The sequence below is a fragment of the Ixodes scapularis genome, unplaced genomic scaffold, assembly GCF_016920785.2.
Source record: "Ixodes scapularis isolate PalLabHiFi unplaced genomic scaffold, ASM1692078v2 PGA_scaffold2__306_contigs__length_199485367, whole genome shotgun sequence".
NCBI lineage: Eukaryota > Metazoa > Arthropoda > Arachnida > Ixodida > Ixodidae > Ixodes > Ixodes scapularis.
The window spans coordinates 79,561,150-79,579,491 of NW_024609857.1; the positions used below are offsets into that span (position 1 = coordinate 79,561,150).

The 18,342-nt window shown below is 46.8% G+C and overlaps 1 pseudogene; it reads right to left on the reverse strand.

The window, feature by feature from the left end:
• Window positions 1-1,162: 1,162 nt before the first annotated feature.
• Window positions 1,163-18,342, reverse strand: part of LOC115319096 — a 29,695-nt pseudogene continuing 12,515 nt past the window's right edge.

The following is an 18,342-nucleotide window of genomic DNA, read 5'->3' on the forward strand; positions in this document are numbered from 1 at the left end:
CCGGCCAGTTACTGAACTTCCATGTAAATACTGGCCATCAAAGACCGTAAAATACCGGTGCCGGCCAGTTACTGAATTTCCGTAAATACCGGCAATCAAAGACAGCAAAATACCGATGCCGGCCAGTTACTGGAACCTCCATGGAAAGACCAGCCAGCAAGGACAGCGAAAACCCGATGCCGGCCAGTCAATGCAACTTCTACGGCTGCACTGGCCAATGAGCAAGACGAAACCCCGACGCCGGCCGGGGCCTGTAGCTCCCCGGTGCCCATTGCCAGGCGCTGCCATCCTGTTACCATGGGCGGGCCGGCGTAGTCCCGATACCGGCTGACGCGGAGTGCTACCTGCATCTACATGTTGACTGGCACCATATAGTGCCATATACAGGAGTATCAGGCATCCTATACTGTTATATATGGCAGCCACTGGCACCATTTATGACTTTATCTGGCAATATATGTCGTCATATATGGTGTCATTTTACCATATCTGCCCTGATTTCAGCCCTTGTATGGCAATATATGACCGTATATGTCTACTTATATGCCCATATATGGCCCTATATCAAATATATCTGGGTCATATATGACATTTCTGTAAGGGATGTGACTTTGTGGGGGTCACGTGACCTTGGGGTGACCTTGAGGTCACTTGACCTTGGGGTGACATTGGTTACGCCGACGGCGACGGCGACGCCAACGGCGACGGCGACGTCGCTCAAGCCGGAAACGGGCGCCTAAGAGCTGCGCTCTAAAACAAAAGACACCCGCCAGACGTTCCAACAGCGTGGCTTACACAAACGTCGTACCGCGACACAAACATCCGCACCATGCTCTCCGTCTGGCCTTCACCTTCCATCTTTGACTCCTGAACCGCCACAATATCTTGGTCGGGCTCAATAAACAGGCGGCTCAGTTGGCACTGCCGGCGCCGTGAACACAGTCCCCGTACGTTTAAAGTGCCTACGCGCAAAGACGTTTCTAGCATAGTGGAATTCTAGGTAAAATCAACCGGAAAACGCTGCGTTAAAAACAAACAAAAAAAAAACAAAAAACGTGCAAAGATAACTTTTACAAAAGCAGTGAAGGCCGTGACAGCTCATTTCGGTCGTTCCTCTTTGCGCTGGCGAGACCTCGACCGTTCGCGGTCGAGGTCTCGCCAGCTACCGACAGGGAACTACGTCGCGCTCGAGGCGTCGTAGTTCTCTGTCGGTGGACTTGGGGCCCGCGCCGTTATGCCGTCGCCTCGCCGCTCCAGTCTCTATGTCCCTGAGCCTGCTGTCGACGCCACCTTCGCCCTTCTTGGGCTTGCCGTCGTCGTCACCCTTGTCCTTGACTTCGTCATGAACGTTAGTCTCGACGTTTTCGTCAACACGGTCGTTACCGTCATCGTCCCCCGGCACGGCGGTTGTCGCTGGGGCATCTGGGTTGTCCGTCACATTTTCGGCCTCGACCTCTTCGACTCTTTCGGGTGCGGCTTTGTCTTATGATGTCTCGGGCGAGGGTCTTGGTTTCGCCTCATCACAGACTCCGCCGTTCTCTGCGGGCCCGCCCTTGGTTCGTTAGTCTGTCGGCGTCGTCGCTGTTGCTGCTTTCTCGACCTCGAACACATCCATGTACTCTGCGTCGTCCGACGCCACGGCGGTGTTGTTGACAGTGACGCGGGCGTACGCCTTCACGCACGACGAGGCCTCGTGTCCGAAGGCCTGTCACAGGTTACCCCGGGGCACCCTGCAGTCTCGGTGTATGTTGCTCCGCTCGGTGGCACCGGATGCAGATCGTCGCACGACCAGGGACAACGACCAGGACCAACCCCCCGCAGATCCGCGGCTGGTGTGGAAGGCTCTTTAGCGAAACGCCGTCCTTCAGCTTCATCCGCACCACCAGCGTGGAGGACTCGACGTCACCAAAGCCTGGCACTTTCCACTTTTCTCGTATGATTTCCTTAACCGAGCCGAAGGGCTCGAAGGCACAACGCACCGTGTCCACTGGGACGTTGAACGTGACCCAGTTGAGCTTGATGCGCATTCCCCTCCGACTCGGGTTCTACGAAATGGCAAAAGTGACCCTTTACTTGCAAGCTACCGGCTTAAAGAAGCTTGGTCTTTGCTTCCAGCGAGTGAAGTTTCAGCAGCCAGATGTGGCTCGTCTCAAAGGCCCCCAGACCAGCCACGCCCGGCAAAACTCCCACCTTGTCCAACGGTTCACGGAAGTCTTCAGTCCGGTAGGGTCTTCCTTGAAGATCAGCGTGAAAAATCAAGCCGAGCTGAGCAGCATCTGCGGTGGGCACAGCAGGCGAAAGTACATGGTAGTCGTTTAGCAAAAAAAAAACAAAAAAAACATTCGTTTCATTGCGGTTGATAACGGCAGCCACCTCTTTCGGGGAGTGATTCATAGCGCCGTCCGCTCTGGCTGAAAGCCGGAAGTGGAATTTCGGCCACGTATGCGCTCGCCCAGCGACGCGCGTAGCAATATACACTACCTAAATTTTAAAATGTAGCTGACATATGCTAGTAATTCTATGAAATGCCATGATATGCTTTAACGACGCGTGTAACACATCTCTAGTTAAAATATGCCAGCTACGATGAATCTTCCAATGACTAACGAGTCAACTTAATGTAAACTATTTCCTAACTATCAAGTTCGCCTGGTAGCTTGACGTCAACCTGAGCCGATGAAGTTGTCCCGAAGGAAACCTTTCTTTACGCCATTTGCTAACTATCAAGTTCAACTGGTAGCTTGACGCCAACCTGGGATGATGACGTTATCCCGAAGGAACCCTTTCTCTACGGCATGTATCCTTCAAAAAGCAGTTATCCTCAGTCGTTTGTAATACCCCTGTGAGACGGGCTATTTGAGTGTCACCACAATCGAGTGCACTTCAACCCGTCAAAACACGCTCCAAGTGTGTTGATGCTACACGGGAAAACTTAGAGTCACTCCAAAACGATGGCAGTGACGATGGGTAAAGTAATGGCCACGCAAAATATTGAAGTGCATACGCATATTTTCATAAATGACTTCCTCGTCTTATTAAAACACGTTACCACAGATTGTTGCTCTAAGTTACGAGCTTTAATCCAAATTTAAATCCAACTTGATAATTCTGATCAGCCATTACAAGCCAGTGATGCACGTCCGCACGGCTGTATACGATGCTCATCCAGATCGAAACGGGCACAGTGGGGATTGAACCCAGGATCCAGGGGTTCTGCAGTGCCAGCTTTCGCTCCGCGTGCTTCGAGCTAGTGTGCGCGAAGCGTTGCGAGCCCACTCGGCCATTCGCCATTCGCCACAGCGAAACATCACGGAAAGTGTGGGGGGCCAGCTGGAGAGTGATATCGGCGATATTGGACATAGGAAGCGCGTGATGGGGGCACTTTTCTCCGTGAGAGCCCAACGCCTTTCAGATGAAGGCAGCTGGAGCTGGATGCCGACACACAGGCAAGAATTTCGAGTGACACAGATCAGCAGTTGCAGGTCAATGCTGCTATCATGACCTACAGCTGCTATCATGACCGACAGCCAACCCGTGATCAGTCGAGAACGGTGGAGTTTCTGAGGAACGAACGGTGGTTCGGAGACGTCTTGCCCCGTTTGGGCGAGTTTCATTTCAAGCAAGCCTTTGGCGTCTCTTCTGCCACCTTCAAATTCCTGGTAGAACCTTGCAGGTGCCTCCTGGCCATCGCTGGCCGTCGCGAAAGGGCCAAGGCAGGAAACTAGATTACCCGTTGTTTTTCTACAATGGACTACTTCCTTGCCAACAGAAAATAAGTGCGCAGCTAATATTACTCCTATCGAAATAATTCTAATTTTACGCAGCGTTAGTTTCTTCTATTGGTTTTGCTCCTTAAACACTGCTATCGAGATTACACACTCGGTCTACCGGAGCGAGCGTAGTGTGCTCCCCGAACTCACTTCATTGAAAGTGTGTTCTTCGGGCAGGGCTGGGGATTGAGCTCAGGATCACTGGGTTCTGCAGTGCGAGGTTTGTCTCCACATATTCCGATCTGGTGTGCGCTAGCCCACTCGGCCACCCTCAATAAAGACACGTTAAAAAAGCAGTCGTTTACAACTCACTGCAATGCCAAATTGGAGCGCTGCTCTTGAGGAGGAGGAGGGGAGGGTACGAGGGGAGGGTATGCAGCTGCTCCCCCTTTGTACCCTCCCATCCTCCTCTCCTGCTCCCATCCTTAACAGAAAATTTTCGCTAAATTTCCCGCTAAATGTAGCGGGAAATGTTCCCGCTGAATTGACGCGTGATGTCACATGACAAGTCAGGTAAAAATTTAAGTGTGACGTCACGTGGCGTCACACGAATAAAAGTTTCCCGCTAAATTTAGCCGAAACATTTTCCGCCAAACTTAGCGACAAATTTTACCGGTAAATTTACCGGGGTAAGTTTGCCCTTATGACGCCACACGTTACGACAGACGTGACGTCACGTGTGACGTCATTTTGGGAAGCATCCCATAATGCAACGCGCGGTTACGCCGACGCCGCTCAGACCGGAAACAGGTGCCTAGGAGCTCCGCTCTAAAAAAACGTCACATTATGAACGATTTTTACGCCAATTTTGGATGATTCTGATCGATCAATGCAAGCCGAGATAAAGAAAGAAGCATATCCAACTTTGGAATTCCGCTTCATCGCACGGAAGTCTACAAGAAGGGCCTGACACTGCCTAATTAGATTATACTTATCGTGTTTTCTCGAATAGTTACATGCTGAAACAAAACTAGGCTCTAACCTTCTCTGCTAACCAAGATAGCCTTGGAATGACTGACTTTGTCGTCGTCTTTTATAAATTCACTGCGGCGCTAATCATGTTCAAATAAGCCGAAACCCAGCTTTTACACCACCATTTTTTTGCAATGCCACTCTTCTACATGTCCTTTCTTTCAAGGATTTCTTATTCTTCATGAAACAAAATGTACGCCACGTTTCAGGTTTCTGTGTTATGTTTTACTGTCTAAACACTCCTATCGATGCCACGCACTCGATCGAGTGAAGTGAGTTCGTCAAACTCACTTGAACCGAAGTGTGTTCCTCAGGAAGAAGGCGTGTGGCACACTACAGATATGACACTAAAGGCGAGGTACACTTGGTTGAAGTGCACTAAATTAGCCCGTCTGACAGGGGTAAGAAAGATCCTCTAATTTGCGCATTTTGACGAACGCGGCCTCCGGTATTACGAGAAATAGGATGTAAAGAAGACAATCAAGTAAATAGAAAGCGAACATAAAACTTGCGAAAAATCAGGACGAGCGCGGAAATCGAACTTGAATAGTGGTTTAGGTTGATCAATAGTGGTCACTGATCCATGAGAGTTTTAAAGGGTAAATTGAGCAGCAGCTTGTTTTTTTTATAATCAACTCCAAGCTGTGTGCGGCCACCGGACTGTAAACATAAGTTCCAATATAATGCATATCGCACAATTTTTGCTGAAGACAAGTTTTTCCGGCCTTTTCTATGGCCCTCAAGAACACCAGCAACTGAAAACACCCATCCGTGTTTTCAGTTTGTGATGACTTTATTACACTGGGGTTGTCGATCATTAATGCATTCTCATTAGATTAGCAGCAAACCATTCATTAAACGTATACATCAGAAGCAGAACGCATTTCTGAAGCTCTACTTTTTCGCTGTGGTGTGAAAGTTGCGTATAACTTATTTTTATCTATCTTTATGTTTTTCTTTAGGGGGGTTCAACGGGACTCCTTCTTTTTGGGCACACTCTTGCAGCCGCCGTCAAGGTAGGCTAACTAATTTGTGTCACGTACCGAAATATATTTTAGTACTAATTGGTCTACATGCCAGTTAATTATATTTTCCTCTGACTTTAGAGTTCAGTAAAATTAAAAATCAAATTCCTCATGTGCATCTATTTGTATTATTTGTTTATCCACAGGTGGTCGCGTCTATGGTATGTCGGACTTCTTAATGTTTTGAAAATGTCATCAGTGTTTTTTTTTTCTCACAAAATGAATATTTCAAGTCATAACTATATTTTAGGATAATTGTAGGAGGCAGAAGGAAAAAAATTAAACGTTTACAACTCCCTGTAACGCCGAATTAGAGTGCAGATCTTGAGGAGAAAGGGGGAGGGTATGGAGGGGACGGTATGCCCCTCCTCCACATCCGTACTCTCTCCTCCTACCTCCTCGTCTAATCCTCCACCTCTTCTCCTCCCCCTCCCACCCCCTCCTCCTTTTTCTCCTCCGCCATCCTCCTCCCCCTCCCTCCTCCTCCTCCTCGTCCCTCCTCCCCCTCCCCTCCTTATCCCCCTCCTCTACCTCTCCTCCCCTGCCTCCCTTCCACGCGGTGCATTATGGAAAACGTCCCATAATGCAACGCGCGCGTCACCGCGGTGCATTATGGGACGTTTTCCATAATGCACCGCGCGGTTACGCCGACGTTGACGGCAACGGCGACGCGTCATGCCGACGTGTTACGGTAAAGGGCCGCCCACACTAGCGAGAACACGCGCGTGGCACGCCGATCGCGGCAAGTAACAAAATGTCGCCGAAGCACAGTCAGCGCCACGAGCGCGTGCAGAGACACGCCCTTTATCTTCCCGCTTAACCGATTTATCGGCGCGCCGGGCGCGTTTTCTCGCTAGTGTGGGTGGCCCTTAACGCTGACGGCCACGGCGACGGGGACGCCACTCAAGCAAGAGGCCAGTGCGCTCTAAAAACAGATGTACATGTTAAAGTAAGCAGTTGGTCACCTTAGTGGATCCAAGGCAAAGCGCCGGCCTACGGATCCCCATAGGAGCTGGTTCGAATCTCGGGGCCTCAATCCAACGGAGGCTTATTGCGGGAAAGCTTACTGTAACCGAAATTTCGATTGCACGTGAAAAGGTCCCCAGATGCTGGAAAGTAGTACTCCGTGCTGTCTTGGGGAGTGCCAGATACCCGTCGAAGTTCGGCACGCAAGACCTCAAAATTTGACTTTGATTTAGGACATATTTAGTTTAGTATTGTTTGCACTCGCACCTGTGTCCTTGCTTACAATGGTCGTGCGGTCAACACGGACGCGTATAAATATCTCACTACTAGTTGCTGTGACCGGCACAAAAATGAGAAGGCGTTATTGACATAACGTGGATTGGGCGTCTAAAAGCTCGCGGGGTGGGATGTGTGCACTAAGAAGTGAAACTATTGAAACGCCGTGCAGGAGGACGATAAAAAAAAAAGAGAGGTGTGTAGAATATCCGGAAATAAAGTCTCCGAAGGTTTTTTTTTTTTTTTTCTGTAGTTTTGTCTTTTCAGAGCGCAGCCCTTAGGCGCCCGTTTCCGGCTTGAGCGGCGTCGCCATTACCGTTGCCGTTTCCGTTGCCGTCGTTGTCGCCATCGCCGTCGCCTTCAGCGGAACCACGCGGTGCATTACGGGAAATGTCTCATCTCCCATAATGCACCGTGCATTATGGGTAATGTCCCATAATGCACCGCGCGGGAAGAAGGAGGAGGGGAGGGAGAGGAGTGGGAGAGAGGAGGAGGAAAGAAGGAGGATGTGGGGAGGGGAGGAGGAGGGAAGAGGGGAAGCGGAGGAGGGAAGAGGGGAAGTGGAGGAGGGAAGATGAGGAGGAAAGGAGGGACGGGGAGGAGCTTGAAAGATGAGTGGAAAAGGAGGTGAAAGAGAAGGAGGAGGGGAGGAGCAGGGCGAGGAGGAGGAAGAGGAGGGTGGAAATGACGGATGAGTAGCAGGGAGCTTGAGGAAGTGAGGAGGAGGGAGGAGGGGTATACCCTCCCCTCAGTACCCTTCTCTCCTCCTTTTCAAGAGCTCCGCTCTAATTCGGTGTTACAGGGATCCTGTAAACGTCTTTAATTTTTTTTTGTATTACTTTCACAATTTCCGAAGTGTAAAAACCAAGGCACGAGAAAACCAGGGCGTATCCCTAGCACAAATAACAGATAAAGTACGGGCGCCTGCTGGAAGGGGAACACTAGACGTTTATGAATGAACCTGCCTTTTAATCATGTCTTTCGGGGTGTAGGCATTTGGGACTCTATATTGAGGTTTTATTCACGTCACGCCTGTTTACACGCATTTTGCTTGCATTAACAGTATTCTAAACACTCTTCTGCCGTGAATAGCCTACTTTGCTGATCATTATTATAATATTTTTTGAATGCCATGGGGGTTTATTGAACTTAACCTAGCGTTGTGGCTGCTCTTTTTGTAGGTAAATATACCGTGGTGTCGATACTTGAGTTCTAGGCGATGACTATTAGAGCCGCCTGCAACGACTAAAATACACCTCTAAGTCAGGGTACAACATGTTACTTACAGGCGCAAATCTTATAGCGTCAGCTGTAGTGGGCGAGTGTCATGTTGCCAAAAACGAACGAAGGATGTCCGCGTTTGTCGCAGGTCGCTTCGGCGAACGGAGAGGGCGAGTAGAACAGTGAAACCCTTGCCCTTCCTTGATAATGGTCGCGGTTGAGACACAGCCTGTTCGGCCAACCGCGATTGCGCAGTAGGCTACGTGATTGCGCTCCTCTCCACCAGTACAATTGCACACGCACTTGATGTCATTGAGTGCGCGTGCAATTGTACTGGATCTTTATACAACCGCGTTCGCAACCGCTTTGCGAACGCGGATCCGCTTCCAGTGTGAATGAGCGGTAAAATCCTCTGCGCGCAAGAAGTGGGCCGCCCAGGCACACACTGGAGCAAGCAGCGGACGCTCGACAGCGTAAACGAGCATGTGAGAGAGTAAACCGTCGATGTGTTGGTGCCGACGGTCTTACCCCGGGTATTAGGAAAGCTTAGGACTTCAATACCTCTCTGAAGCGGCACAATGTTACCGAGCGGAGAATGAAAACGCTAGAGTGACCAAACAATTTGTGCGGCCCATTCGCGAAAACGTGTCTGGCGCTAGCACTTTGTGTGTGTTGTGCGTGATTAATTTTGGTCTACGCGTGATACCGTGCGACGCATCATCCCCGGAATCTCCTGTCAACGGATACGCAATATTACGGAAAAGACGCAGCAGCTGACGCCAGCCATTTGGATCGCGTCGCGTGATCGTTTGCGCAATATTGGTGAGGCCCGTTTTCTAGGGTGTTTCGTTTTAGGCCCCCCCCCCCCCCCCCCCCCCCCTAGAGGAGCAATCACTAAGCATGATAAAAAGATGAGCGTATAACTGTAGCAATACGTACTTACATTGTGCTAGGCATAAAAATTCGGATGTTGTCCGTTTCTTCCTGCTTTTGCCAAGTATTTTATGTTTCCAATCCTTGTTTTGACATCAGAGTGTGACATGGTGTTCTTGCATTTTTTACGTTAAGAGGAGAGACGCTATAGCTCTCTTACAAATATAGGGAACTGGCAGTATTTTCCACATAAACACCTCTCGAGCTGTAATAGGCCTTTTTAATAAGTTCATCAAACAAGACCGGTGGATACAATTTTTTTTAGTACAAAGCGTGTGAATGGATCCGAACCCATGCCGTGGCATGGGTTCGGATCCATTCACACATTCATATACTCGTTTCTTGTATGAAATGAGAAGTGTTAACGCCGAACGCCAACGCTACCCTCCTGCCTCACAGATCTTAAAGCACGTGCCCAAAATATTGTTTACCCAAATACTTGGCTCAGCAGCCGCTAGCTAGCGCGCACTTTCAAAAAGGGTATAGTTTGAACCACATCAGTGAATCCTAGTTTTACTGGATACTAAAATACTCGCTGCCGTGCAAATGGGTTAGGCGTGACGCTAGGCAATGGCAAATTTAGTCGCCGCTTTACCTCCATGCTTAACCGGGGACATCGCTGCATATACACGACCCTAATGGCGTAGCCGCCGCCAGTGAGATCGATACAAAGCTAGGACCCCGCCATTTTTGGTTTCTTAGCATTTTATATAGTGGGGGCACATGGATATACCGTTGAGCCTTTTCGGGAAACACTAGCTGGCTTCCTACGATTACGCTGTGAAGAAACTGGTGATAAACGGCGGCCCAGGCGAACGCGGCTGCTGTCGGTAGAGTTACGTGCAATTCACTCGCACAACGTTCTGAATTCGAGAAAGCCTGCATTATAAGCATACCTAGTTAGCAAGAAGTGTTTTATTTACGTGACCACTGGAATTCAAAGATTCTTAGCACGATTATACTTCGAGCCGATAATTGTCTTGGACAAAAGTCTGGGGCAGTTGAACCTCATCCAGATCAAGCAAATTCCATTACTGAAGCCGCATAAAGCTACCAAACTTGTCTACATTTTGAAGCAAAATATCATCAATGATTCGCTCAATAATCAAAGACACGCTTTATAAATGTAAATTTTAGATTAGGTGAATCGTATTGCCAAACTTATAAAATTCGGTCAATACTAATACTCTCCTTTGTAAGGTTTGCGTGAGCAAGAGTATCTTAAAAGTAATGGTGAAATATGTTTCCGCTCAAGTTTTGGAAAGTCCAATCGCTAAAAAAGAGTGCTCCTTAAAGGGAAACTGAAGCGGTTTTGTATTCGAGGAAAAATACTTTAATGACCTTCATTTGACCTCTAGGATCAGGAATCGCGAGATTTTTTTTTCAATTTGGTGCACGGAGGCTTCAGAAAATAATTTTTAAAGCACCGCCGAAGCCCCTCCTTCCCGGGGCGTGATGTCAGACTAGGAGTTTTCGGAATCTCTGCTCTCCCGCATCTTCAGCGCCTGTCAAAGCTATGCACGCGCACTCCAGCTATTTTCAAAAAGGTTACAAAGAGACGTCACGACTGCCCTCAGTGCGCAAAAATATACCTCGCAAGCTTGTCATTGCACGTGCTGCCCACACAAGCGACACGCGCTTGGCGGCCCAAAGATCCTAGTATGACGTCACGACGGTTCGGAGGTTTTTCGCGTTTTCTCGCTTTTAGTTGCATCCTCGGGGAAAACGAATGTGATATTCAGGTTCGCCGGATGAAATTACGCCAGAATTCACCTCTAACTCGATTTTTTCGAGGAGTGTTTTTTGCATCCCTTTAACCGAGAAAGAAAATTAATGATTGAGGTCACACAGGCAGCTTTGTGAACTTTTTCATTGTATTCCATGGGGACACGGCCGATAGCGATCGCCTGGAAAAGGTAGAAATATCCGGTACATTACTTTCATCCCCATTGCTTTCAATAAACAAACATTCTAAAACCCGTCTTCTGCGCCAAGAGATCTCAAATTGTCATCAATTGTGTATCATAATGGTCGACCTAACCTAGTAAAATGTTCTTCAATAAACAACGATATAATTAAAAATGCACTTAAAAGAAAACAAAAATGTTTCTTATTGACAGTCTGGTTGGGACACGGGTATTAAAATATAAATTTTACGCAAAAAAATTAAAAATGTTTGGTGTAATATTGGCGGCGCGAGACGCAATTTAGTCCGTAGTCGCCTCCTTTCTACTTGTTTTCCCTCTCGGTATTCCGGGCGCGTTGAGAAGAAAAGCTGTGGCAGTGAGAAGCTGTGGCCATCACGTTGATGTGGAAAGAGTGTATGACCATTCCGTGACGTCATGAATTTTTCGCGCATAATTCAGACGCAGCCAAAATAAATCTCGCTCCGTCAATATTGCTTTAAAGTTGTTGTTTTTTCGCGTAAAATTCATTTTTTGACACGCGTGTCCCAACCAAACTGTTTGAATTTTTTTTTTCAGTGGCCGTTTAAGAGCTTTAACGATGAGAGCGCACACAGGCAAACGAGTGATTCCGAAAGTTGTATTCACACATGTTATAAAAAAAAAAAAGCAGAGCATCATTCAAAGTGAACATCGTTTCTTCGGCGAAAGGCCACCATATCATTTTACTTTTTTTTTCTGATGTTAAGGGACATTGATGACACAATGATTATACTCAATGTGATCGAACGAGAAAGTATGGCGAATTCAAAATAGGACATGTAGTGCCATCTGTCGTGTATAACTTCGAACGCAACATTCGACGCAATTCGGTTTTCGTCCTCGCGACCGTCATTGATAATATCACGAACATCGTTCTTTCTCTCAAGACATGTAGTAGGCCTTAAAATTCCCGATTGTAAAACCATCAGTACAACATATCTATGGAAAGCGTTGTGGCCACGTAGAAGCGAAAAAACGTTCTTGCACTTTTTGCAGCAAACTTCGGGATCACAAGCACATTATATAGCCCCTGTCCTATGTTCGCGTTTTGGGGACGAATACTGTAGAAAACATAGTCCTGCCGGTTAATGTTACACGTAATTTTAAACCGGAGACGATTGGACAACAGGGGTACAAACGTACACGTCTAAATTTTGTGTTTGCCCCCTTGTCGTCCTTTTGTGTCCGGTTTGGAATCACGTGTGAGGAATCATGAAGTTTAATGCATCGCTGTTTAGCCTGTTGCTCTTCCCTAATATCATCCTGTAACAAAGGCGGAATACGTGAGCCTCCATTGTTACTGATTAATCGGTTCAGAAACAGCAAATAGCTTAGGATTACTTCGATGAATGTGATTAACAGTGTGGCATTTTTGTATCTATGCTTTCAGGCACTCATGCTCAGCAAAGTTTTCTACGCTTACTACAACCGCATCAAAGATGACAATGTTCGATTGGGCCTATCGCATCCCTTTTGCGCAATGTCAGCCCACGTATCACAGTCCCCGGACGATGTCAAAAGCGATTCGATGATTTCATGGATTTCTCATCGATACAGAAGCGTCGCCTCTAAGCTGTCTCCAACTGTAAGATCTGTCGCTGGATCTGGGAAGTCGTCTAATGGTTGCGATAACCCACAGATCAAGAATGATGCAATGGAAAGCTCAGGCATTCTGGGCAACTCGAATGTGTACGAAAGAGGAAATTACCCGTTGGAGCAGTGGTTTGATGCAGAAAATATGATGAATTCCTATCTCAGCGTACACCAGAGTGCTGCCATTCCGCTCTTTGTCGTCCCCAATGAGCAAGTATCCAAGAAATACATCCCGTGAAACGTCGGTACATTCAATTCAACGCATTTCCACGTGTCTTGCAACATAAGCTCTTCGACGAAAGGACTGCTAAAAAAAATGCCGAATCAATTAATAGTTCGGTCTCCGAAGATGTGCGCACACCTTCTACTAACACGTGGCAAGCTCCCAAACCCAGTAGGATGCAAGTGAGAAATTCATCACGAAGGCTTCAATACATCGCTGAAAAAACGAAAACACAAGGACGGATACAAAATCCTGCGGAAGACTATTAGTGTCTTATTGACAAAAGAATAGTTGTAATGTACGTTCCTGCTCCAAAACTTAAGCTTCAGCAAAACCTTCAGTTCCATTTAATCACAACAGTTCAGTGATTTCTCAATTAATATATAAGACCGCTATTATCAAAACTATTTTAACAAAAGGTAATCACTAAAGCATTTATGAAATTTCTAAAGACCAAGTATTCTCGGCTTTAGATAAAGGCCTTAGGAATCCACAAATTGTTTTTTTATTTGTCATTTACTATATCTTATTTTATATCTAGATTCTTTTTACCTTCACACACCCAATAATCAGAGCGTAATTAATCACAATATGAAGCTCTCCAGTGATGTCTAGAGTTTTATTTAGTGTGTTAAAGTTTTAATTTCCAAGAAGATGCTTCATAACATCACGAGACTACTTTATTAAAACATTTTATAAACGCTGCCGTATGTCTTTTCGTCGGTGGTTGGTTGTGGAATGTGTAGTGAACCTTCTGCAAAGTAGCGCGCTCTTTCGTGCGATGCGCTCAAACGATGTTGGAAACACCGAGGTAAGCTGGTCGCAGGGTTTGGCACTATCACGGTACAAACGTATCACTATAGTATTTCAGAAACAAATTTCGTTGTCATATTTTTGTATCGCGTTGTAATGCTTCAGATGTACTTTACTTCTGTAATGCATCCTTGGATGGATTTCTATTCTTAGTTTCACCTTAAAACTAGACGCAGCTGAAGCTTCAAGCACGAGCATGTTGCCCTGAACAGTTCTCGCACCTGATGATAGCGCGTGCTTGGCAGTGACGCTAAAAACGCGGAGCTCGCTCTTGTAGCTTCTGCTACGCTCACACCTAAAGTGAAGCGGAGTACAGTATTGGGCAGCAGGCCAAACTATAGGGGTCGCTTTAGAAAGCTTGTTGTTAAAGCCCTTTCATATTTCAAAAGTAGCGCAGAGTGCGTTGATGTACGAGGCACGTGTGACGTGGAGCCCTTGGTAATATCATGGCGGCACACCGCAGCACTGTAGCAGCACTGGGCTAGATTTCAGATGCCGTGTTCTCCCCAGAAGTGGCGCGAGGCATGTGTCTCGAGCACTTCCACAACAATGAATGGCGCCACTTTGCCCAGGATAGAGAGTCTTTAGTTGTCCCCACAGCCCGGTGTTTACTAACACGGCCTAACCAAAAAATCGAACCTCACCTAGCACGGTCTAGGCACGAGCGCTTCTCTCTGACCAGTGCTTTGGTCGCAGGAAAAGCGGCTTTCGAATCGTCATCTTCGATGTCTCGGATCATGAACCAATCAGTAAATTCGATTTGTATCCCCCTCAGCTGAAGCGTACCGCTAGAGGCATGAATATTTGATCTCCTCCCCAATAGCCATTCTATCAGGGACCGATGTGTATCATTAAAATCTTCAAGGAATCATTTCCCTGTAACCAGACGCTTAAAGGGATACTACAACGAAATTTCGGCGCTTAGTTTATGGTCTATATGTGTTCAAAGGAGCAGTATCACATCGACCACACCAATATCTTGTTAAAAAAAGTCACGAAAAGAAATTTTAAAAACAATTATACGATTAGCAAAGAGCACCTGGTGGATGTCTCTAACGCCTCGTTTCTAATGCCCGTCGAGGAACCTTGACAGCTAGTGACGGTGAGTGCCTCGCCTCCGGCCACGACGAGAGAAGAGGGGAAGGACGAACTCCCGTCTTCCCGAGAATCCCTTTTGTGTGGTCCAGAAGTAGCTATTGTCCCCCTACAAGATTATAAGAGATTAACCCGTCACTCAATATTTGTACAAAAGCAGCCGCTTCGGTGGCTGGAACGACTAGGCCGTCCTCTCGACGTAACCCTCACCGTAGCTTTGCTCGTCCCGAGACGGCCTACGTCACGATTGCGTTGGATGTCAGGTGCTCTAAGCTGGGCGTTCTCCGAGCGCTTGCTAGAGTGGGCCGTTTATAACAAAAAATATAGCCACCAGGCTCAAAACACAAACGTGCGATTGATATTTACGGATAACGTGGATCATATTCAACGTACTTTTGAACATGGCGGATATATTTCGAGTTCCGTTGAAGTATCCCTTTAAATGAGTTATGAAACGCTTTTCCAACATGTCCTGTTTAGCTTTCCTCCTGAATTCATAAATCGCGCATTTTACCAAATAGTTCAAGAAGACGAAAACGGGGGAGTCCCCTCTTGCTCGGACCTCGTTTGTGTACCCGGACACAGGCATTCTCCCCCTAGAAGATTAGCCAGTCGCTCAAAATTCAGACAAAAGTTGCCTTCCCCACCCCACTCACCCCGAAGCTGACAGTGCTGGGGAAGCTAAGTGCTCGTTTGGCCAGCCACGCTTTTGCCACGCGATCACGCTCCCTCGCGCATACCCACGCACAGAAAATGAGGTCAGGTGATGAAAAGGAGGCGGCTGGTTCGTCCGGCAAGCGCGTAGCTTCCACCACAATGTCTGCTTAGGGGTGAGGGGAGTAAGTGAGATCCGGTGTCCTGTGACGTGCGTTTGGACTCGGTGACGCGCTGCGGGGGCCCGGTGATGCGCAGCGAAGACCGCCGATGTTTCACAGTGAAAAGGCAGAGAGCTTACGAAGGGAAGGAGGCACGAAATAGTCCGCTGTGTTTTCGAAGTTTCGTACCGTGTGTCAGGCTTTTGACTTTCTACCTTTTTTTTCTTTTGGCCCACTGCACGATGTGCTATTAGTAAAATCCCAATATAAATTAATTTATTCCAGCCCAAAATTCGTTCCATGGGCCCTTTAAGCTGATATTTTGTTTGTTTGCTTAAGATATGCGGGGGTGATTCTTTGGTATTGAGGGGCAGAGAGAAAGAGAAGATCGAAATCACTGCAGAAGTCATCCTCAGCGCATGACTAGAAGACTCCTCTACAGAGGGTGGGGAAGGAGGGGCAAAATGAAATGAGATGGGGAATGAAATGTGAATGATGAAGTGGTAAATAGAATTAAGTCATCTCACACCTTAAAGATTCCGTGCCACTCCTGTCTCCCTCAAAAAGATAATTGTTGCGTTTGTCGCCCTAATTAAGATAGCATTGAATTGCCGATGATTATACCTGAGAACCTTTTTCAATTCTGCGAAGATAAATATTTTCCCGGACTGGTGGTGGTTTGCTATTTTTGAAGATAAAAAATTCCGGTTAATTTTAAGGTGACGTCGTATGATCACTCCTCAAAAAGGTGCTAAGATTTGAAAAATAGCATGGTGTCGTCACAACTTCTTTATATTTTTTGGAAGAACACAAAACCAGTGTCGGCGCTAACGCATTACAAGTAACCGCGGTACTGATAACGCGTTACTTTTTTCTAATAATGAGTAACGTACTCGATATATTTTCAAGACAGTAGTGGGTATACGGTGTATTGTCTGAAGCCATATTGATTTTTACCTAAAATGTTAATACTCTCTACCTAGTTTATCAAATAGTTAACTTTTATATGCTCCAAAGTTTTACAGCATGCGCTAGTAAGTGAATTTGGTCTTTAATTACATAGGTGTGTTTTACCGTTGCGTTTAAATATCGGAATCACTTTTCCGCATTTCCAATCCCGATGGATCTGACCTTTGCTGAGTGAAGCGCTGAATACTATCTCAGGGCAGTGAGAACACCACTCGCCATATTTTTTTAAGAACATACTCGTTATCTTGTCTGGTCCTGGGGACTTTAATCGTCAATATGTAGTAGCAAGTTTAATAGGCCGCTTATCTACTTGTTTCCTACGGCAGGGTTGCTATCAGAAATGTGAAAGAAGGAACGGTGAATAATATCTCCCATAAAGAAAGACTGAAAATAACGATTAAATAAAAAAGCCATCTCACCTTTATCTGTTATAACAAAATTGTTTTCTACTATGCTAGTTACAGTTTCTTTTAATGACGAAAAATGTCGCAAAAATTTGTCTGGAAAAGATTTCATAAATTTTCAAAGAGAGTTGTTTATATATGAGCACCTCGCACTTTGATTGTCTAGTATTAAACTACTATAAAGATTACGCCCTTCCTCTCTTTTTTCACACGTCTCGTTCTCTCTTTGCTGCCTCCTCTTTAGTCTTAACCTACGAGGGGTGATCAGAAAGTTTTGCAACTCGGCTGTGAACAAAAGTCTTACAGTGATGTCTCTATAACCGTTGGTTAGCTCATCTCTCTAGCCAAACATGTTTGTAATATCTAGGCTTCCGGTTCCGCTTTTAGTCTGCATCAGTCCCTTAAACATGGCGTCCTCCCCCGATTTCAATGTTGAATACCGGAGCGTGATAAAGGTTTTGTGCAAAGAAGGGAGTTCTGACAAGGAAATTCCCAGTAGAATGATAAACGTACATGGTGATTAATTTCCTTTCTATGCTACAGTAACTCGTTGGTTCAACGAGTTTAAACGCGGTCGTGTAGACCTGCAAGACGACCCAAGGTCAGGGCGGCCAAGCTCTTCGACTGATTTGGATGATTCAGCGCGAGCAGAGAGCGTCGTCATAAAGAATCGCCGAATTAAGGTGTCCGAAGTTGCTACAGAATAGAACATTTCTTATGGCAGTACTTTCAAAATCATCCATGACGGTTTGAGCGTGTCAAAGGTCTCAGCACGGTTGGTGCCACGGAACATCTCTACGCAGGATCGACAGCACCGCTTACATTCGTCAAGGGAACTTTTGAGCGTCTATGAAAGCGACACAGAAGATTTTCTCGCCCGCCTTTTGACCGGATAAGACGTGGCTCTACCAGTGGGACCCCGAAATAAAACAACACATCAGTACTGTAGGGAGGGGGGGGGAGGCATTCAAGGTCCCCCCCCCCCTCCCCTTTTTCCGAAAAAATTCAGACCCAACGCTCGGGGAAGAGAGTCATGGGGACAGTTTCTTGGGACGCAAAAGCGATCCTTTTGACTGATTATCTGGAAAACAGCGGGCCAATAAAAGGCGAATGCTATGCCAACGTTATCCGCAAACTGCGTGAGGCCATCGGAGAAAACCGACGAGGATTGGCGACAAGAGACGTCCTCCTCCTGCATGACAACACCCCCCTTCACAAGTCTAGCGTTGCCCAGGCTGCCATTTGAGAGCGTGCTTTCGAACAGCTTGAACACCCACCCTACAGTACTGATCTGGACCCTAGTGATTTCTTTTTTGTTCCC